Source organism: Teleopsis dalmanni, chromosome 1 (genome assembly GCF_002237135.1).
Source record: "Teleopsis dalmanni isolate 2A chromosome 1, ASM223713v2, whole genome shotgun sequence".
NCBI classification, from domain to species: domain Eukaryota; kingdom Metazoa; phylum Arthropoda; class Insecta; order Diptera; family Diopsidae; genus Teleopsis; species Teleopsis dalmanni.
The window spans coordinates 92,294,091-92,315,844 of NC_051846.1; positions in this window are offsets into that span (position 1 = coordinate 92,294,091).

Here is a 21,754-nt window from a genome sequence, read left to right on the forward strand (position 1 = left end):
TAGAAATAGTTGGATTTGAAACGTCAGTGGTTGACTTCACTGTTTGTGACACCTGAATGAGATGTTCTTTCGTTTGGTTGTATATTTCAAAGTATACTTCCCTCAAATTTATTGCTTTCAGATTAGACCCTAAATACAGAGTACTGACTATATTACTTAAATAGTCTAGCCTGTTTACTTTTTGTCTAATCGTTTGGTCAGTATAACCCCTAATGCTTGTTTTCTTCGCGTTTCTAAGTATCGTTTGTACCTCACTAATATGGGTAGCAATAACTTCCATTAACTAAGTATTAGAATAAACCCTATCTGAGTGGTTTTTCTTTTATATGAAGAAAAGGCAATTAACTATGAAGTAGTAGTCAAAAGTGGCAATGGAATTTAGTGAGAGAAAACATTTCAACATATTTTTTAATATTTATTTATTTTACACATATATTTTAACAAGGATATTGTTTAAATTTGTAATTTAATTTTAAGTATTTTTTTTTTTGTAGTTTAAATAATATTTTAAATCATTATTTTAAATTGTATATATAAAAAAAATTTATTTAATTTGTGTAATAATAGGAAAAAAAAAATTTTATTTTGTATCAATTTATTTATTTTGTATAGATATTTAGATATATAATATGATTTAGTAATATGAAATAATTAGTTTTTGTACATGCTTATATTTCATTGGTACGTCTAGAGTGTACACTCTTATGCACGTATTTTTCTATATACATATTTATCTTATAAGCGATAAATAATATAATTATTACAAAAATTAGTGTAATTACAACTACCTTTTTTTTTGTTTTTTTTTTTGGTATCGGACCTGGGGGAAAAATCTTCAAAAGATACAAATGGCCCGTACCATTTGCATGCCCGATTCATGCACGACTCAAATTGAGTCATACATGCCTACGGAATAAAAAGTCCCCTACATTCTCAACTCAAAATCCTGAAAATCCCTGTAGTACGACCAGTTAAGGTATTCCTTCACAGGGCAGGTTAGAAGAGCACTTAGCGTGCATTCACTCCGATTGTGTACTAAGTATTTCGTCCGCTCTAACAGTATTTATTGTTCTAGAGATTATGCTCTTGTAAAAGCTCCATTCTTCGATGCTTGCCAACATCTGCATTACCATAGTAGAAGGGCTGGATTCCCCAATTAGTGTCTCTAGATTTTGTCTAGTATCTACGAATCTTATACAGTCTCTAATTATGTGGTCAGGACTCTCAATTTTATCTGGACAAAACTGGCAGTACGGGTTACTTGCTAGCCTAAACCGATATAAGTATTCACGGAAGCAGCCATGGCCCGTAAGAAACTGTGTTAATTGAAATCCCAAGTCTCCAGATCCTCGGTTAATCCAAACTCTTATATTTGGAATTCCTGAATTCCTGATTCCTGGGGGACCCCTCCCGTAATCCTATATGTTTTGGGTCCGGATTCTGTATCATATAAGAGTAATCTGTCTTTAAAATATGATGTAATAATTTTCAAAAGATATTCTGGGACTCTCATTTTCATCAGTGCATTTAAGATGCTACTCCACTCAGCAGTGTTGAAATCATTTTTAACGTCTAAGGTCACAACCGCGCAGTACTTTTTAGTACCACCTAGCCACCTTACGCCCTTAGTAGCTTCCTTTGCAATGTTGCATACATGTAGTACAGCATCAACAGTGCAGCGTTTAGGTTTAAAGCCAAATTGGTTATTTGATAGACCCTGACTTGCCTCTGTGAATTTTTCTAATCTAGAACTTATAATTCTTTCAAGGACCTTACCTGCAGTGTCTAGTAAGCATAAAGGTCTATAAGATGATGGCAGTTCTGGGGGGTTATTACCATTAGGAATAAGCACCAATCTTTGCTTTTTCCAACACGAAGGGAAAATACCTTCCGGTAGGCAGCTGTTGTAAACATCCGTAAAAATAGAAGCTTGTTTTTGTATTGCCTTCTTCAGTACAGTATAGGGGATTCCATCCAATCCAGGAGATTTATTGGGCTTAACTCTGGAAGAAGCGGCTATGACTTCAGAATTTGTAACCGGGGGTATCTCATTTAAATCGGTGTTTATCGGTATTAAGATTCTAAGTTCTCCCTTTTTTGGGAACAAATGTTTCACGATATTCGCCATTATTTTAGGACATGAAGGTACCGAGCCTCTTAACCTCTTAAATTTACGCATTACTATTTTGTAGCCATCGCCCCAGACATTTTGGTCTACATCATTGATCAGAGTTTGAAAAGCTTGATTCTTACTCCTAATAATTGCCTTTTTAAGTTTAGATCTGCTCTCTCGGTATTTTTGTAGAAGCTTTTCCGCATCTACTCCAGATCTGTTACGTTGGAATTGCCTACGGGAGGCAAAGCATTGAGATCTTAGTAAAGCTATTTCTTCCGTCCACCAATAGTTTGATGGGCGCCCATAACTTCTGCCTTTTCTTGGCATTGATGCATCACAGACGTTGCATAATTCCTACATAAGGTGATTTGATTTTTCAAAAGCATCCCCGTCTCCGAAACTCATGTTTTCGGTCATGAATTCCATTATCTCTGTGTCAAGATATTTAGTTTTCCAGCCTATTTGCTGTGCTTTTCTCTGCGATTTTTTCAAAACAAACTTCTCTTTCAGCGATAAGGAAAAACGAATTGCATGATGGTTGCTGTGGGTGTAGTGGTTTGTTACTTTCCATTGCGAACCCCTTACTAATGACGGGCTGACAAAGGTGAGATCTATGTAGGAGACGCCTCTACCATTATCGAACGTTGGGCTATGCCCATTGTTCAGTTGTATTAGGTTTAGTGAGGTAAACGTTTCTAATAAGGCTCTACCTCGGCGCGTCGTAGTACTACTGCCCCATTCGACTGCCCAAGCATTGAAATCCCCTGCAACAATGATGGGAGTTTTGTTTCTGATTTTTCCTGATAGCCTATCAAGAAACTCTTCAAATCTCTCTTGGGAGATATTTGGGGATATGTAACAGCTGCACACATAGATACCCCGGATTCTGACAAGTACTAGACCTTCTTTTTGTATCTATACGCTTGGTTTAAACACTATGTCCTGTCCTAGCCAAATGGCAGCCTTTGCAGAAGTATCTTGTACCCATTTGGAGGTTTCTTTTGATTTGTAAAACTCACTAATTACGAGTACATCTGTCTTTAATTCCAAAGCTGTTTGGGATAAAAGGTCTTGGGCAGCTTCGCATCGATTTAGGTTCAATTGCAGAAATTTAATCATTTTTTGGACTTAAGCTCCTGCATAGCCTTCCTGTAGAATTCACATTTGGAACTTCTTGAGTAGTGTAGATTGCCACCGTTGCAGTTTTCCGGACATAGATGCATTTTGGTTGCGCCGAGCACGTTTTTGCCCTGTGGCCATCTTGTCCACATCTCATACATGTGCTTTGTCATTATCGCTTTTGCACTGTCTAGCAACGTGTCCAAATTGCAGACATTTGAAACACCTCATGGGTGTGATATGCTTTCTGATCCTACTGCGTACCCAGCCAACTCTGACTGAGGCAGCTGCGATCAATACATTGGCATCCTTAGTAGAAAGGTCAATAATTGCTGATCTTGTGCTGTCCCTTGCGGCACGCCAAAACTTGACGTTGATGTCACTTACATTTATTGCTGGAAATTGATTAGCAATCGCCGCGCGCACCTCTTCGTTGGATGTTACCTCGTCCAAGTCCCTGCATTATATTAGGGTGTGTTGTGTTAAAGATTTTACACTAGCACAATTCTGAAGTGTGTTTTTCATTTCATTGCAGAAGTCCTTCGCTTAATTTCCAGCTTCTTTGGTAAGCTGAATCAATATTTCCCCCTCTTTAGTTTTTCGGATTTTGTTCACGTTTTTTCCGAATTCTTAAAGATCTGGTTTTGTTTTAATGATCTTTAACATATCAGCGTAAGACTTGTCTGCCGTCTTACTAATGAGAATTGCTTCCGGTTTTACTCTAGGCGCTTTAAAAGGAATGTTTAATACCTCCTTCTCCATTGTTTTTTGTACTGCGTTTTGTTTCCGCAGAGGTGATGTTTTTTGCCCACTCATACCTTTTCGTTACCCTATTAATTTAATTAAATTTAATTAAATTAAAAGGGTATCCTAAATTAATTAAATTAAAATAATTTAATACCTGTAAATTTCAAATGCTCAAAATTCCAAATTCAAGTAAAAATTAAAATTTGCTAATAAATTTAAAATTTGTTTTGTAACACTTATTCATTTTGTAATGTTTCTGTTTAATAATTTCAATTGCTGTCTCTATCAGCTGATTTTATATGTGTGCAAATATTTTGCAAAACAAAGAAGAGCACCAAATCAAACAAAATTCAATAAAAATAAAAACAAAACATGTAAATTCAAAAAGGTGAAGAATTTAAAATGAAATTTTTAAAAAAAATAACACTTATCGGCTGCAGCTCTTTATCGCTCAACACAGGTAGTTGAGCGTTGAATTTGTTGGTTGTTGTATGCTGTTGTTGTTTGTGATGTCTGCTTTTTTGTTGTATGGTGTCTTCTTTGCTGAACCATCCCATGTTGATTTTCGGTCTATTAATTTTCGGTTGCAGGTGTTGCCAAGGTATTGGCCACGAGACTGGGTCTTTGTTGTTTGATGTGAATTCATAATTACAATTAATATAATTCACTCAGTTTGTATCATATTATTTATTTATTTAATTTAGTTCACGTTGTTGTGATATTGGTTGCACAATTTATTTTATTATTTATTAATGTTATTCATAATAAAAATTTATAATTACTATTAATATAATTCACTCAGTATCACACTATTTATTTATTTAATTTAGTTTCACATAATTTATTAACAAAATAAATTCGTAATTTATTTACTTTAGTTCACATTTATTTACTTATTCACGTAAATAATTTTTAAAAATTTTTCTTTGTTCAATTGTTCAATTCATTATGGTTCTTGCAACATTTGCAGGATCGCCATGTAAAAGGTTCATTCTACACTTAACTTATATTTTTGATTAAAACACTAAATTTCTTTTTAAATGATTTATTTTATTTAATTATAATTTTAAGATCCTACATGAGACTCTATATAGACTCACTCAAAATCAACTAAAGACTATGAAAATCAACTTAAAACTAACTCTACTTTTTACTATATCGAACCAAGACGGTTTGGTTTCTTATCTATTAACATAAATCTTATATACTTAAATTCTATTGGTTATAATAATACATAATTCTAATTTTACCTCTTATTCTATTGGTCAACTATCATGTGTTTCAATGACACTCTTTTTAAATAGTAGTACTACGGGTGATCATATTGCATCTGCATTGCATGCAATATGATTGCGAAAAACACAGTTTACTTCCATGTGTTCTAAATATGAAAATACAAATAGCCAAGCGCATATTGAAATGCGGCAGAATATTTGTCATAAAGAAATGATACAAAGGTGAGTCGAATTACTTAACTCGCCGAATATTTAAAAGTGGCTTTTTGGGTTTCCATGTCATAAATTGCACATGGATTGAAACTTAAGTGTCATGTGCTTAAGTTTCACATGACCGCACACAGCACATTGTGTGTGATCAAGGTTAATATGACACTACATAATCTTACTCTGTGTATGTGGAGTGTAGAGATGACACCCACTTAGTTCAAGTCCGGCGACCTTGCTTTTGACAAGCCATGGTTCTTGGACAATTGCCAAGTCCACATCACGCTCCGCGAGGTACTTAATCAGGTCGAGCAAGGCTAAAGTGAGCGAGGATCTATTTCGAGTGTGTCAAGACTATCGATTGTCCGCGTAAGGAAATCCAAGAACTTCTTGTTGTCGCAACCAACAACCTTAACACCTTTCTGCCAACAGCTCCGTCGAACACTAATTCCTCACTATCCGCTTCCGTCATCGCTGTCATCAGACGCGCCTCAACGAGTAGTCAATTCTTAGGCGTTATCTTCCCATCAGAGTCGACTTTGTCTATGATGGCTACTTGCAGCTCCATTGGGGATTCAAAAGAGGCCGATAATTTGGGCTTTTTTGAGTCCTTATGTGTCTCTTCTTCAGACCGTGCCCTTTTTTGGCTTTGCCTGTCGAAGAGGAGGATATCTTTGAAGAGGATCCTGTGGGTTTGGTGTCAGCTTAATACTACTATTCTTGACCGCACTCGTTGGATCCGCTTTGTCTGCCTTTGAAGCGATATCCTTAATTGACTTTGTTTCCACATTGAATTGCCCTTGTTTCACTGATGATTCAGCTGTAGCGTTGCCTCTTTCGAACTTTGCTACAGCCTTTTCATGTTTCCTAATTAGGTACTTTTCCCTCTTCGTGAAGGAGGAAGAGTCCCTCGCCCTCATTTTCCTTAGATAGTAGACCGATCGCTTGTAGCCATTCCTGACCTTCTGCTCCTTTGTCACTACCTTACACGGCTCCATCCCCGGCATTGAAGCCTTGGATGAGGAGGATTGAGGAGGATCAAGTAAAAGTTTCTCAACCTCTGGACTGATGTCATCGACGTTGCTAACTTGTGATAACGAGTCATCGTCGGTTGCTGTGTCAATGCGTAAGTTCAGAAATTGAGACCCTGAGAAAGCTGATTACATACATATATAATATGACTTAATATATTTAGTATATATAATATGTTTAGTAATATATAAAAAAAATATTTAACAAAAATTTATTTAAATTATAATAAGTTTTTTTACAGTTTACAAATTTAATTCAATATGCAAATTAAATGTTTAGCATCGCCTGACTTAATTCCTCTTTTTCAAGATTGTTGTGTAAAAACATGATTTGATTAATAGATCTTTGACTTGATCAAATCATTGTTCTTTTTTTTTGATATTAAGCTCCTAGCAACTGCAAAAACCCCTTTTCGAATATGCACTACTTGCTGAAGTTGCAAATAATTTACAATAAACTTTGTGAAGTAAAGGAAACTTATTTAAATGCGATTGCCACGATTGCAAAACATTGAAATTATTTGTGAATGATTCATGTATGCATTCGTATCTATCAAGTTTTTTTTTAATACATTCTTCGGAATTAGGTGTTTCGCGTCTCTTAACAAAATCTGTAAATATTTCATTATCATTGTTGCTTTCAGATTGGCAAGAATTTTCGTACTGTTGTAATTCTTCAAAATTAATATAATCTTTCATCATGGTTTTACACACATCTTTTACATTTTTTTTTTCATTATCAGAGAACTGGATTAGTTTGTTCGCTGGTGGAAACAAAAAAGGAGCGATTTTGTGATATATTGCAAAATTAGCAATAACTATTGTGTTTAGATATTTATTTAAATTAAATTTTAAACTCTGAAACATGTTGTGTTGGTATTTGATTTGTTTTAGTCCTAGTTTTATTAATTAAAAACACTTTAATTATTTTTATAAAATTCTACTTTTATTTAACTATATATTTTATAATGTTCTTCATATCTTCACAACACTATGAAGTTTTTTAGATCATGTTCATTTGAATACCAGTAAACAACTGCTGTCTTAAACTTACATATCTTAAATCTTACAATAGCTTCTTTATTTATTTAGAAAGCTAAATCTATCTTATTCTAACAATATTTACTTAAATCTAACAATGTATTTCTTAACTCTAATTGGTTAATCTTATTTACTTAATTATTCTTATTTTATTTATTTCCTATTTATGATCAACACTTTACATAAGACAAGAAATGCATAGCAAGTATTTACTGTGCATTTGCTTGTCATGTGTCTCATATTCACATGTGTTCCGATTTGTGTGGTCTCAATATATTTGACACCACATGAGCTCTTAACCGAATTTTAAGTGGCAAACAATTTATGTCAGAAGTATCGTTTTCTGACTCATGCCATAAATGATAAAAATGCAGCGGTTAGCTCTTTTAAATTAGAACACAAGTGGTTTAAAGAATATGACTGTAATAGTCATCAAAGGCGGCCTTAACATTGAGTAAGGTCAACCATAGATATACCATTACAATGTTTTCTTTAATCTATGCATATAAACAAATGTTAAATGTAATGTTGGATATTTTTCTTATTCTAACTTCTTAAATGCCTCCTTAAATTTTTCTAATATTGGTAGAAGAGATTTAATGTAATTTAAATTAATACTATCAATTTTCTTCAATTGGTCACTTTGTTGCAAAATTGTCATCATTTTCGCCCAGTTCTTTTCAATTGATGCAAATAAATAATAATTTATATTCTAGCGTGTAGGTGACCAGCTTTTCTAGAGAAGTTTCTAGAGATGAATTTTTACCCGATTTTTTGAAATACTTCAGTACTTTTGTGCATAAGAGGCATAACTCCGAAATTTCGTCAACTTCTTTCATTGCTTTATGAAGTGCATTATTAAGTAAGTGGTTTACGCAATTAATGTGGTTGTAGGACCGAAAAGCTGCCATCATATTGAAACCTCTATCTGTTACTATAATGGTGTGGATGGATAACTCGCAATTAAATTCTTCCAGAAGTTTTTTCACTTTCAATAATATTTTTGCATCTATTAATTTAAAAGTTTGAATTTAGTGTTTTCATTTAAAATATAAAAATTTGTATGAAGGCTTTCTGTGAAGACTTCTCTCCATCCATAGATTTGAGATCTAACAGTCGCTGGGTTAATTTGCCTTCTTTTACGAAGTGAATTGTTACTGCTATGTAAATTTTCCTTAAGAAATTATCAGTCCAAAGATCTGTGGTGTGGCTAAAACCAATGTTACTCACGGATTTAATTTCTGATTTTACTTTTTGAAACTGTACATTATAAAGCTGCTCAACATTCCTAGATATTGTTGTCGGACGTGGTCTTCGGTATCAACGTAAGGTCCATAATTTGCTCCAATACTTACTGCAAAATCCAACAGTTTCTTCAAGCCACTGTCTTCAAAAACTCTAAATGGCCGACAATTCACCACACTCCATTCAGTAATAATGCGTTTTACATTTATGTTTTATTAAATTAGAAGTGCTTTTATTATTATTGTATACATAAAAGTGTTGTGTCCGCCTGTTGTTGGTATTTGCACCCTCAGAAGCCGCTCATGGCATGGCGGCTAGTTGAATTAGTTGCCCTGCATGGCATGGTGGCTAGCCCGGTTTGCTCGCCGGTATTGGGGTGGGGTTCTTGGCAACTGAATCTACGCTGCAGGCGACAACAAAAAAATTCGTGCCATGGTTTTGTACAGAAGAAAAACAATCTACTATAGTATCTGCTCATGTTTATACTAGAATTTACTTCTAACCTCAACTAAATTTCATTGGCTATTTATTTATATTGGCTATTTATTTATTTAGACCTAATTTTCAAATATTTAATTTCATTTATTATTTTTCTTTCTACTTAACAACTAAAAAAAATGTAATCCAACCTAAAATCTAAACATAAATGCAAATTATTTAATTCATTTATTATTTTCTCTTCCTATCTGGTAACTTTCATGCGGCCATGTTCAACTATTACTGTGCCCTCTTAAACTTAAAAAAACTATCATAAAAGAGTATCGAGAGAGTCCGACGCCCGTTGGTGATAATGACTGCAGCGGATATGGGAGGTCCAGCTCTGCCTTTGCTGGACCCTAGGCTGCCTGTTCCTTCTCTGTGCAAGTCTAGAGCACTCATCATCTTTATGACCTCTCCCTCACTTCCAAATCTGGTACGATATCTGGCAGTGCTTGATCAAGATCCCAGTGAGGTGTCATTTTTTTCAAAGAGGAAAGAATTAAAAAAAGAATAAACAAAAAACCCCCCAAAAAAAAGAAAACAAGTATCACTTTACAGAACTGTCGCTTCACCTCAAATAGACTACTATAGTCACTATACTTGCACCACCCCTTTAGCCTTGATGGGTTTTATTCAAAACACATTATAACTATGTGCTTAATGCTACCTGACCTTTCATAAACACTTTGTATATGCAAATGTAACGAGCGCTGTCGAAATTTGAAAATGCTACACATATTTTACTCTTATATTTTATTTTAAGTAAAATTTAATTTGATGTGTGAAACAGCTGTTTTGGTTTGAATTGAAATTTTTGTATTGTTTATTTGCGAGGCACTGGTGTTCTCACCAGATTGTACACAAAGCTGTTCCATGATAATCTGTGTAAAGAGCGTGATGTGCTCCCGGTGAAGAATTTTTACATCATTGAAGTTGGGAGTATGGTTCATTTTAATGCAATGTGCTACTAGTGCAGTTTTTTGGTCAGTAGGTGTAGTGCGACTCTTCAGATCATGTTTGTGTCCAGCGATTCCTGTTCTTAATTTAGTTTTTGTTGTGCCAACATATATCTGTTGACATACGTTGTCTCCGTCACCTCCACAGGGAATTTTGTAAAAAGTTATGATGGTCCAACTTATTTATTGGAGTTTTTGTTTCATTAAACAAATTTTTAAATGTGTTTGTTTTTTTAAATGCAACTTTTTATATTGTTTTATTAAAGCATTCAGATTTTTGATAGTTTTCGGAAAAGCTAGGTATGTAAGTCATTGATCCATAAGTTTTTGGTTTACTCTTCAATTTTGTACTTTCAGTAGTTTTTGCCGCTTTTATCAAGAATTTTATAATGTTGATCGAATAATTATTTTTGGTATATAAACCAATAAGTGTTTCTTCATTTTCATTGAATCGCTGATGTTGGAAACTCGTCTAATTAAGTTTAGTGCAGTATTACCACTACATGGTAGGGATGTTTGGAGTCAAAATTAATATAAAGTCCAGAATTCGTTGATTTTTGATACCAGTTTAATTTTATTTGGTTATTGTTTCTTATAACCATTGTGTACAAATAAGGCAATTTTTCATTAATTTCCTCTTCTATTGGTCAGGATACTCTCTACGTCATCTGTTTCGATTATAGCAAATATATTATCAACATATTTGTTTAAAAGACGTAGTTTATTAGATGTTTTAATCATCATTTGGTCTAGAATGCTTTCCATTACTATATCTGTAACTATTGGTGATATAGGTGATCCCATAGGCATACCTTTAGTTTGACAATAAATTTTATTTTCAAATTTTAAATATCTGTTATCTGTAGAATATCTGTAGAAACTTAAGTATTTCTATGATCGTCTCTTTTTTCATTTTCGTGATTTTTTCAATCCGATAATATCTAGTGTATAATCTACTGGTATGCTAGGAAAAAGAGATACTACATCGAAGGATACAAATATTTCATCGTCAAAAATATATGTGTTATTTACTTTCTCTTTAAATGATATAGCATCTTTGGTGTTAAATTTTGAGTCTTTTGTAAGGTTTTTCAATATATTTGCCATGTATTGACATAGTTTTTGGGAGTTGATAATTTTGTTTTTTCAATCGAATCAATTACATTACTTTTAAACAGTTTTTCAGCTAAGTTATTAATTTTAGTTTGTAATATGGACGTTACCCATATGATAAAAAAAAACAGAAAAACAAAAAATTGAATAAAAGAGAAAAATTCATACTGCTGCGTGCGCGCCTTCTCCAGTCTCGGACATAAAGTCCAGTTAGTACTCCCTCAACTTGTTCACTCCACCGGAGACACGGTCTACCTCTACGTCTTCTTCCGCCAACTACTGCTTCAAAAACCTTTTTCGTTGGAGCATCTTTAACCATTCTCACGACATGACCAAGCCAGCGAAGCCGTGATAAAGCTCGTCGTGATAAAGCTCGTACAGCTCGTGGTTCGTAGAGGACCAAAGATCTTACAAAGAACTTTTCTCTCGAACACTTTCAGTGCTGCTTTATCATTCTGTAATAACGTCCATGCTTCTGCACCATACAAAAGCACAGGGAGGATGACCGACCTATGGAGCGTAAGTTTCGTTTGTAGAGTGATAGCTATACATACCAATTGCCTACTGAGTCCATAGTAGCACCTATTAGCAATGGTGATTCTTCGTCTGATCTCCAGACTGACATCATTTATGTTCGTTACGGCGGTGCCAAGGTAGATGAAATCCTTGACAGATTCGAAAGTATAATCGCCAGCCACTAGCTCGGCGTCCGAACGACCCCACAGCAAGTGAATTGAATAAAATTTAGCGAAAGTTATGACTTGTGAAATTATTCAATTAAGTTATGTGGCCAATTATAAAATAAGTGGGGATAATGATGACAAGTGCCTTGATGATATGCTTTCTTCTTCTTTGATAGAACTCGATGAAAGTAACTCTAGGGTATCTAGTAATTGTGTAGTAGAAGCCTACTTTGATCTAGAGTGCAATCACATCGAAAGTTGCATTAAATCAGATGCATTTTCCAGGTCAAAGAATATAAATATTGAGTTATTGTCTTTAAGATACACAACAGGGTACGTAGCTAAAAAAATACTTTCAACACTAAATTGTGAAACTTGCAATATAAACTTAAAAAAAGAGGGATGAAATTTTGACTGCTCCAAGTGAGCTTTTCATCTACTATAAAAATTATAATTCTCTTTCAAATGTCGGTAACCTGTTTGCGCGCTCAGAAAGTTTTTTCAATGTTTCTTGTAAACATGTCTAGGTTTTTAAACATGTATTCAAAAATAAATCAGATGCAATTGGCAGTAAGAGTTTAATAATAGAAATGTGCAAAAAAAAAACCCTTCAATGGTTTAATCCAGCTTCTTAATTTTTTATTTTACTTTTACTTTGTAAGCATTGTTTGTGAGCTTTAGAGAAATTAGAACATCAACAAACATTTCTAAAATGAATAGGCCATATGTTAAGGCAACTCTTATTAATAATAATGTAAAAGAATTTATCCAGAATTTTGTCATAAAACTTATTATTATTTAAGTAATAGGCTATTGAAGCACCCCGACCTAAAATATCTATTGTGCGCCTAAAGGCCCAACTAGGACAATTTTAGACTATTTAAAAATCTTGTAATTGCTGTGGGCTTAATTTTACCTATTTGACTTGGGACTAAAATCCCGCTTCCAAGGTAATCGAGTCTGCGTCTTGCAACCGCTGGGCAGTTCTGATGTTTCCTTCTCCTCATGACAGAGTCGACAGGAGTCACTTTCTACCACACCTATAATCTTCATGTGGTAATTAAGTCTACAGTGTCCTGTAAGAAGTTCAGTGTAGATGTGATCAGGATCAATGAATCTTTTTGACTGTCGCATGCCTGTTTGGGCTCTCCAGTGTTCAAGTAGATGTTGTTTCGCCCGTTCACATAATAAGCTATTTGTGAAGCTATTTGTTACCCCGCAGAAGGGCTCTGGACCAATGAAAAGAGTACATGCACCCTTCTTTGCTAGGGAGTCTGCCATTTCATTGCCCTCATACCCTTCGTGCCCCGGTACCCACATAAGAGTAACATATGGTAGTTCCTCGATGCTAGGGTGTTGAGAAGTTGAAAGCATTCCCAGACCAACTTTGATTGGAATAAGGATTTTGCTAATGATTTTAGAGCTGCTTGGCTATCTGAAAGGATGCATATTTTGGTACCTCGGGTGCCCCTTCGTATGCATTCTCTTGCACATAGCTCTAAGGCTATCTAAGGCTGCCTGAAAAATGGATGCAGTTTTTCCCATTGCGATTGCTTTGCGGAATTTCGATCCCATAACTCCTGCTCCCGTATTGCCATCTTCCATTTTGAACCCATCAGCATACCATAATTGTGAGCCCTTGTGAGTTAATTTCATTGTTTCTCCAGGTGGATCGGTCACTAATGACCACTTCGAATTCCCTGGAGAAAGCTAATTTTCTATTCATATTGTCAAAGACCTTAAGGCACGGAGAGTTCCAGACTTCATCTAGAATCTTTGTCCCTCTTTAAGATTACATACATAAGGAAGCATTAGTGCGGCACTGGTCGCAGTCCTTTCAACTGTAATGTGTAACGGAGTGAGTCCAGTAAGCATTGCTAGAGCTTCTATGGGGCACGTTCTCATTGCTCCCGTTACGCTTAGCCAGGCTGTTCGATGAATTTTATTGAGGGTCATCTTAGCGTTCGTCTGATTTACCTTTGGCCACCATGCCAAGGATGCATAGGTGATCATTGGTACTATTACGATCTTGTACGACCAAGCCATCATTTTTGGTCACAGATCCCATGTTTCATCATACAGTCTTTGGCACGCATAAGTTGTTCTTAGAGCTTACATATGATAAGTGATTTTCCCAGGTAAGGGTTTTATCTAGAATTACTCCTAGATATTTCATTTCCTAAAATAGAATTAAGTCAGTGTCCCCTAACTTGAGGGCATCCTTTGGTTGACTTGACAGTTAATCTCTTCGTGCCCATTTCAAAGATTATCGTCCTATTTTTCAGCATATTGAGAATCCATGTTATGATCAGTCTGTGTATTCCTTTCCTGACCATTCCTTTCTCAATTGATCTGAATGTTGCATTATCAAAAGCTCCTGTAATGTCAACCGATGTTCCTTACCGTCTAAAGCCTTCTCAATTTTACTTGTTAGACTGTGTATAGAGGTCTAGGTCGATTTCCCGACTGATAAGCATACTGTTCAATATGTAAAGGTGAAGCTTTAATGTAGACTTCCCTGATGTATTGATTTAGAATCTTCTCCATTGCTTTAAGCAGGAAAGAAGTAAGGCAAATGGGTCGAAATGCTTTTGGCGTGTGATCCGCCTTTTTGCCTGCTTTTAGTCTTCGTCTAATATTTAAGTATCACGCCTAGCTCTAGACTTATCCTAAATACGTTTGTTAATATCGGTGCTAATATATCGACGCCTTTCTGAAGAAGACACGGTTGTATATTATCTATACCAGGTGATTTAAACGGGCTGAAAGTGGAAATGGCCCATTTAGTTTTATTGACTGAATATTTTACGAGCCAGTGAAAGATCTCTTCGTGTGACCAACAAGAAACGAGTATCCTCGATGGTTTCCGTAGTCCCAGTATACATGGCACAGCCTGGAAAATGAGTGTCCAACAAAAGCTGTCCCGTTTCTTCCTGACTTTCCGTAAAACTTCCGTCAGCCTTCTTTAATGTAGAGAGGCTATTTGAGTGGTCTTTGTTTAGAGATTTCTGGAGTCTCGCAGCCGCAGGAAGTGTTTCAATCTCCTAGCAGTGCCTCCTCCATGATTCCCTTTTTGATTTTCTCAATTCCTTATTATAAGCCGTTAAGGAACTCTTATAAGATGCCGAGTCCGCGCTGGACTTGGCTCTATTACGGAGCTGGCAGGCTTTCTTGCGCAAATTGTCCAGTTCCCTATTCCACCATAGGACGTTCCTAGAACGTTTCTTTTTGACCAGTTCGCAGCTATTTTCAAAAGCCCCTGTAATAATATTTTTAAGTTTGTTAACTTCAAGATTTAGTTCCTGACAATTAGTAATCCTATCTCCAAGACAACTAATGTTTTGTTCTAAATAGGAGTTATATAGAGACCAGTTGGTCTTCCTAACATTTCTTGTTTCGAAAGTGTTTTCAATTTCCCCTTCCAAATCAAAACGTATGTAGCGGTGATCTGATAAGGAGTTTTCCTTCAACACCCTCCAATTTGAAATGTTATTAGATATAAATGTGCTTGCTAAAGTGAGATTACCTCTATTACCTCTATTTACCACCATTATTCTGTTAGTTGTAATGTAATCAAAAAGTGACTCACCTCGTGTATTGGTGTACGTGCTTCCCCATACTGTATGGTGTGCATTGGCATCGCAGCACATTACCCACTGTAGGTTTCGGATACGGCGGTATTCTGTAAGCTGCTGGAGCTCGAGAGACACCCCTTCCTCTGCGTCGCCAGGTAGGTACAGAGATGCAAAAACAATTTTTCTTGTTCCCATAGTACTAAACACTTCTGCCTGTACTGCCACAAGATCACGCTGTATGAGCTCTGTAATTGGAAGAGCTTTAATAGTTTTGTTAATCATTATCGCCGCTCTGGTCCGATCAACATTACTATCATAAAGTAACTTACACGTTTTTGTCTGTAGACCGTTTATGCGCCCATTTGTGGCCCGTGGTTCTGGAATGGCAACAAAATCCAGACAGTGTTGTTCCGTCATGGGACTGAGCCTATATGAAGCTGCTATAGCCCGGTGTAGGTTCATTTGGAGGCAATGAGGCTGCCTTCAGGAATTTTGCGGATGAGGCGGAGTCCGGGACATTATATCCCAGACTGGACCTTGCGGACCTTGCCGCCCTTCGTACTGTGCAGCAGTTCCGTGGCCTCCGAATCTTTCCTTTCCCATTTCCTGAGACGACCAGAGAGAGTAGAAGGTTTTCGGCCTTGGGCACGGACTCTGCCTCCTCTCAATGATGGTCCTCCGGAGGTGAGACCCGTTTTCGGCTTTTGATTGCTTGGCTGAGCACGAGCCGCAGATGTTGACGGTTGTTCATCGTCAACCGCTTCCTTTGCTCTGTTTCCCTTGTGTCTTGGTCTCAGCACGGCACTACTAAGTCCATCGTCTTTACTTCCAAGGACCTTGCTGTTTCCAGCGGGATGCCCTTGGCAAGTAAAGCCTTCCACCTTTTGCGTCCAGCGCCAGATAGCTTCACTCTTGTTTGAGTCTTTTTGGTTTGACCAGGATCAAGAAGATCTCTCTCCTGTTCCGAAGAAATGGACATTCCAGCCGACTCCTGGCTAGGTGGAATGTCCATCTCCTCCGGCTTGTCGGGTAGAGGACCAGGTGCCCCCTCCAACAAGTCGTGGTCCATTTGTTCACTGGTACCATGGTACCATATGCCCCTCGGCCAATGATGAGTTTCGGCTTTGTAAAGCCATATTTTGCACATTTAAAGGTGTGCATTCCACAGAGTTTAGTATATTTAAATCCATAAAAAAGTAAGTTTTAATAAACCGTGCAGGTTGGTCATCCATGAGCGCCCCCATGGGAAGGACAAATTGAAACCGTAGGTTTGCCTGACCTAGGACCTCGCTATTAAGCTTGACTCTACTCCGTCAAACAAGTTCACCAGCATAGCTGTTCCACTGTGAGTTTAGGGGGTTTATTTGGGGCAATAGGTTTGTTCATACCCCAGGCTATCAAGACCTAGTCTTGGTAACCTGGAATATGAACAGACCCTGCCCTAGGAAGTTTTCCTTCTCCCCCGCCCGACTATCGGCGACCCACAAACAGCAGAGACATGACCGTACTAAAGGCGAGTCGTTGGTCTGATAGATAGCCGCACTTTCCTAAGAGAACTGATCAATTAGCAAGTGTCTATTGAAGTCCACTAGCTAGCCTCAACGACTGATCAGGAATCGTAGATACCTACTTTCAACCTGTGCGTTGGCGGCAGTTCTTAGTTTGTGTGCTGAATCATGCCACATAAAAGGTCATCATGTCATGACTTTCACATGACTTGCTTCAGTCCACAATAAGCCCCTACACCACGACAAGGTGACTACCTAGCAAGGGTCAAAAAACTTATAGTTATGAATTTATATTTATAAATAAGTCAATTGTAATATCGCAAATATATTTAAAAAAAATAATAAACAACAAAACATACGAAACAGTTAGATAAACGAAATATAAACATATTTACATTTACATACAAATTAAAGAAAACGAACTTAATATTAAATGCTTATATGTATATGCATATGTTTTTATATCCAATAGAGCATATTTATAACCAAAAGAGCGGTTGAGTGTGATAATGTGCACATATCAAAGAAAATTCAGACTCTTTGCACACATTTAGTAAAACGACTCAAATATTGCGTAATTCCTGGGTTTTTAAAAAATCAGTAGAACAAAATTTTTGTGACTCATGTCAAGCAGTATACAAACATAGAGTGTGCATGTTGAACAAAATATCAGTCACAAAAACGCGTAGTGTCCTGGGACTCTCTTCTCTTTGACAGAAACACTATGAAAAAAATTTAATAAATGATGAATTGGCTGAATGAGCCAGGTTGATAAGTAATAAATTGGCTTAATGAGCCAGGCGCATAAACATAACATTGGCTGAATGAACCAGGTGAATAAATAATATATATTGGGTGAATGAGCCAGGTTTGGTAGATTTTACCAGTAGGCTGAATAAGCCAGCGTACTTGTCATTTCCAAAGTCAAATTACAAGTCCTGGATCATTTCAAATGGGAGTAATTTTATATCGAATAGACCGGATCTTGTTGATGTAGCGTACCGGTAGGTTTCCCGTTGATATTTCTGGTGTAATTTTTGTGCTTACTTATGTAAATTTAGCCCTTACATGCTATTCTGCCTCCATTCTGAACCAGTGTATTTCAGGAAGCATCGTAGAGAAACAGAGACTAATTCCATCAATGTCAATAGAGGCAGCATCAGACACATCAGTTTCTGTATTGTTAGCATCAGTGTATTGTGGATTAATTAAATTAATTAAGTTCTCTGTTCTGTGACAGAACAATCGACAGGACGAATTTTACTAGCTGTCCAACAGCAGTAGTGTTTGATGCAATGAGGGTAAAATCATCCCCTTTAATTAATTTGTTTTTGTTATCCATAAGATCCCACGAGTGTTAGGGAAGAATAAGGTCACCGTCGGCAGAGCCCATTTACTAATTGAGCTCTACATGACAACAAAAACTACCTTAAACCTTAAAGGTAGATCTTGATTGTACACCTCGCTCTAGAAGAACGAGGAATATTCCAGTCATCAGTCAGATACCAGGTGACTGTGAATATCCAATTTTTATAGTCCGAGTTGTAGCTAAGTCCCTACACCACGTCAAAGTGCCTACCTCTTAGGGAAAGAGAAAATCTAAAAATTATAGTCAATAATGATAGTCTGCACCTTTGAATGAGACGCAATCAACATGTTGGCGTGGTCACCAAAATTTTGACTTCTTCGAAACCACCCATACCCACCCATTGTGTAATGTTTAGTATCGTATTTTTTCTGCTTGGTCTTTTAACTGCAAGAATGAGAGCTTTTAGCCAAAATTATCCATTAAAATCTTTCTGATGCAATTCGAATTTGTATAATATATTGTGTGTTTTATTAAAACGGTATTATCCTACTATTTAACTTCTTACTTGAAGCGTAATAAAGAAAATGGATTTTGCTGTGTACTTTACGTATGACTTTGCATAGTGTAACAAAACAAAAATAAGCCAATCAAACTACAATATTTTCGGAACCAGTAACGATATTGATATAAAATTTTTCTAACATATAGCTTTTAAGATGGTCTTTCTTTTAAATGTAATTTGATTCCAATCGCAACCTCTCCAATGTTCCCTCAAAAAGTATGATATGTACAAAGTTGAGTTTTTGAAGGTGAATATAACTTAATATGGTTCCGCCCATTGCCACACCCACTTCCATACAAAATTTTCATAAAAAATCGTTCATTATCGTTAAAAACAACTTTTTTACTCTTTGTTCTTAGTTCTTAGTTCTTAGTCCATTAGTTCTTAGTAAAATTAGTGATTTCGCAAGACTTGTGCGAACTTTCAATCATTATAACTTTTTTAATAGTTATTCAAAAACAATCATTTTTTTGTTTTTAAAGCTTAAGATTTTGTTATTCATTGCCCGTAAAAAAAGTTTTAATTTCAGTTATCAATAAAATATTAGGTCGTAGTAAAACGATGGTAAATTGAAGAAAATAGTAAATCATGTCGATAATAAGTAAGGAGTTTGTTGAGCTTCCTGTCGATACTTCCCTTTGCTTTTTTAAATCCTGATTTCAGAAGATCAATGAACCATTCTGCTTGGCCGTTTGATTGTGAACTATATGCTATGTAGCGTTCTTGCTTAAATATAGTTTCAAAGAAACTTAATTTCAAACTTTTCGCTGTAATGAATTTTTTCTTGTTTTAATAAATTAAGTTTTAATTTTTGAAGGTTATTGTCTAAAACTCTAATTTTGTTTTCTCCCAATTTTGTGTTTAGAAAAAAATTTTTGTGGGAAAAGTATTCAGCATCCATTTTAGTTAATTCAGTTTCATTAGTACTTTTAACTTCTTTTAAATCTCTTATTGTTTATAAATAAATTAATTAAATTTAATAATGAAGAAACTAATTTTTACCAAATAGTTTATGTGGTAAAATATTTGATATCTCAAAATCACGTGCTTAGACAATGAAATTACTAAACTTTATGCCACAAAATGATAAAAGTCTCTCTTAATGTATTTTGATGTATAAAAAATAAAATTTTGCTATTAAAATATATTATTGTAATATTGTTAAAAGAAAGAAACTGTATATATTAACGTGTTCTAACTATTGTAATTTAAGAATTAAATTTATACAATATATTCTTATTTTATGTAAAAAAATATTTGAAATACATTATTTAATTTTCAGAATTGTTATTCCAATAATTTTAACTGTAGATTTAATTAGTTGATACGTGATTTTATAATAAAATATGTCTTGTAAGCTTAAATAAATAAAAAAATTTAAATATGACTGTGTTTAATTTTACTTTACTATTACATCGGGTACGCATTTGGATTGTTATGGAAGTTGATTTTAATTACCTGATATGATATTCTGGAGGAGATTTCCAACGAGAAATGAAATTAGCGAACATCTTTTTCCGCACATATATACCAATTGATCAGAAAAGAACGAAAAGTTAAACAAAACCGCAAAATTTTAATTTGTAATAATTTTCTTTATTATCGCCTTTAGAGTACTCTCCTCCTGCGGAAATACATGCATGACGACGCTTAATCCAATTTTCCATAAAAGTTTTATAGGCTGCCGAAGGTATGGCTTTTAGTTCACGCAGCGAATTCTTTCTTATGGTCTCTATGGTCTCAAAACGCGTTCCTCGCAATGGCAATTTGAGTCGGGGGAAGAGGTAAAAGTCACATGGGACCATATTTGGAGAGTACGGTGCTTGGGTGATGATATTGGTGGAGTTTTTGGCCAAAAACTGCGGCACAACCAACGCTGTATGAGATGGCCTCACGCAAACGACGCATAACGGCCAAATAACACTCCTTAATGACAATCCGAAGGGAATACACAGTGAACCACACCACGAATATCGAAGAAAACAGTCAGCATAACCTTGATTTTGGACCGACTTTGGCGTTCTCTTTTCGGTTTCGGCTAGCCTTCGAAGCACCATTCGGTCGACTGTTGCTTGGTGGGCATGTCAAATTCATAGACCCATGTCTCATCAGCAGTTATGATGCGTTCGATGAATGTGGGGTCACTATCTGCTTTAGAAATCATTTCTTTGGCCACATCAGCTGAAAATCGCCACACGAAAATTTTTCGACTTTTTTGTAGTTAGTTAGTTAGTTAGTTCTTCTTTATTAATAATTTAAAAAACATACAATCATTATCCATACTTTATACATTTTGTTTTTCATTTAAAGCTATGACTAATGTCGTCAGCTTTACCTAGCGATTGCCTATTTTTCTAATCCCTCTAATCTTGTAGTGAGTTTGATGTTATAATTAGTATATATTGTTGGTGTGCATACATAAGTGCGGTTAAAAGATCTCATCTATAATTTGTTGCCTATATTTTATCGCTTGATTAAGATATGCGCATAAATTTAGCCAGTTCATTCCATTAAGGATACCATGCAATTCTGTTTGGCTCAAAGTCGTTTTCCCAAAATACTTGTATCTTATTTCCTTTAAAATTGGGCAAATTGCGAGAAAGTGTTTAACGTTTTCCGTTTCCTGTTTATTACATAGGCTGCAAACAGATAGTGCACCACTTACGTAGGGTAAATAATTGAGTTTGATGAGTTCAGTACGAGATTTGAAAATTGAACGAATATTTTCCACAGTATATTTATCATTAAAATAATTCATTTTCCCCAGATTGTAAGTTAGTTCTCTGTATGTTTGTCTAGAGTAGCTTGTTTTGGCCTTATAAACAAA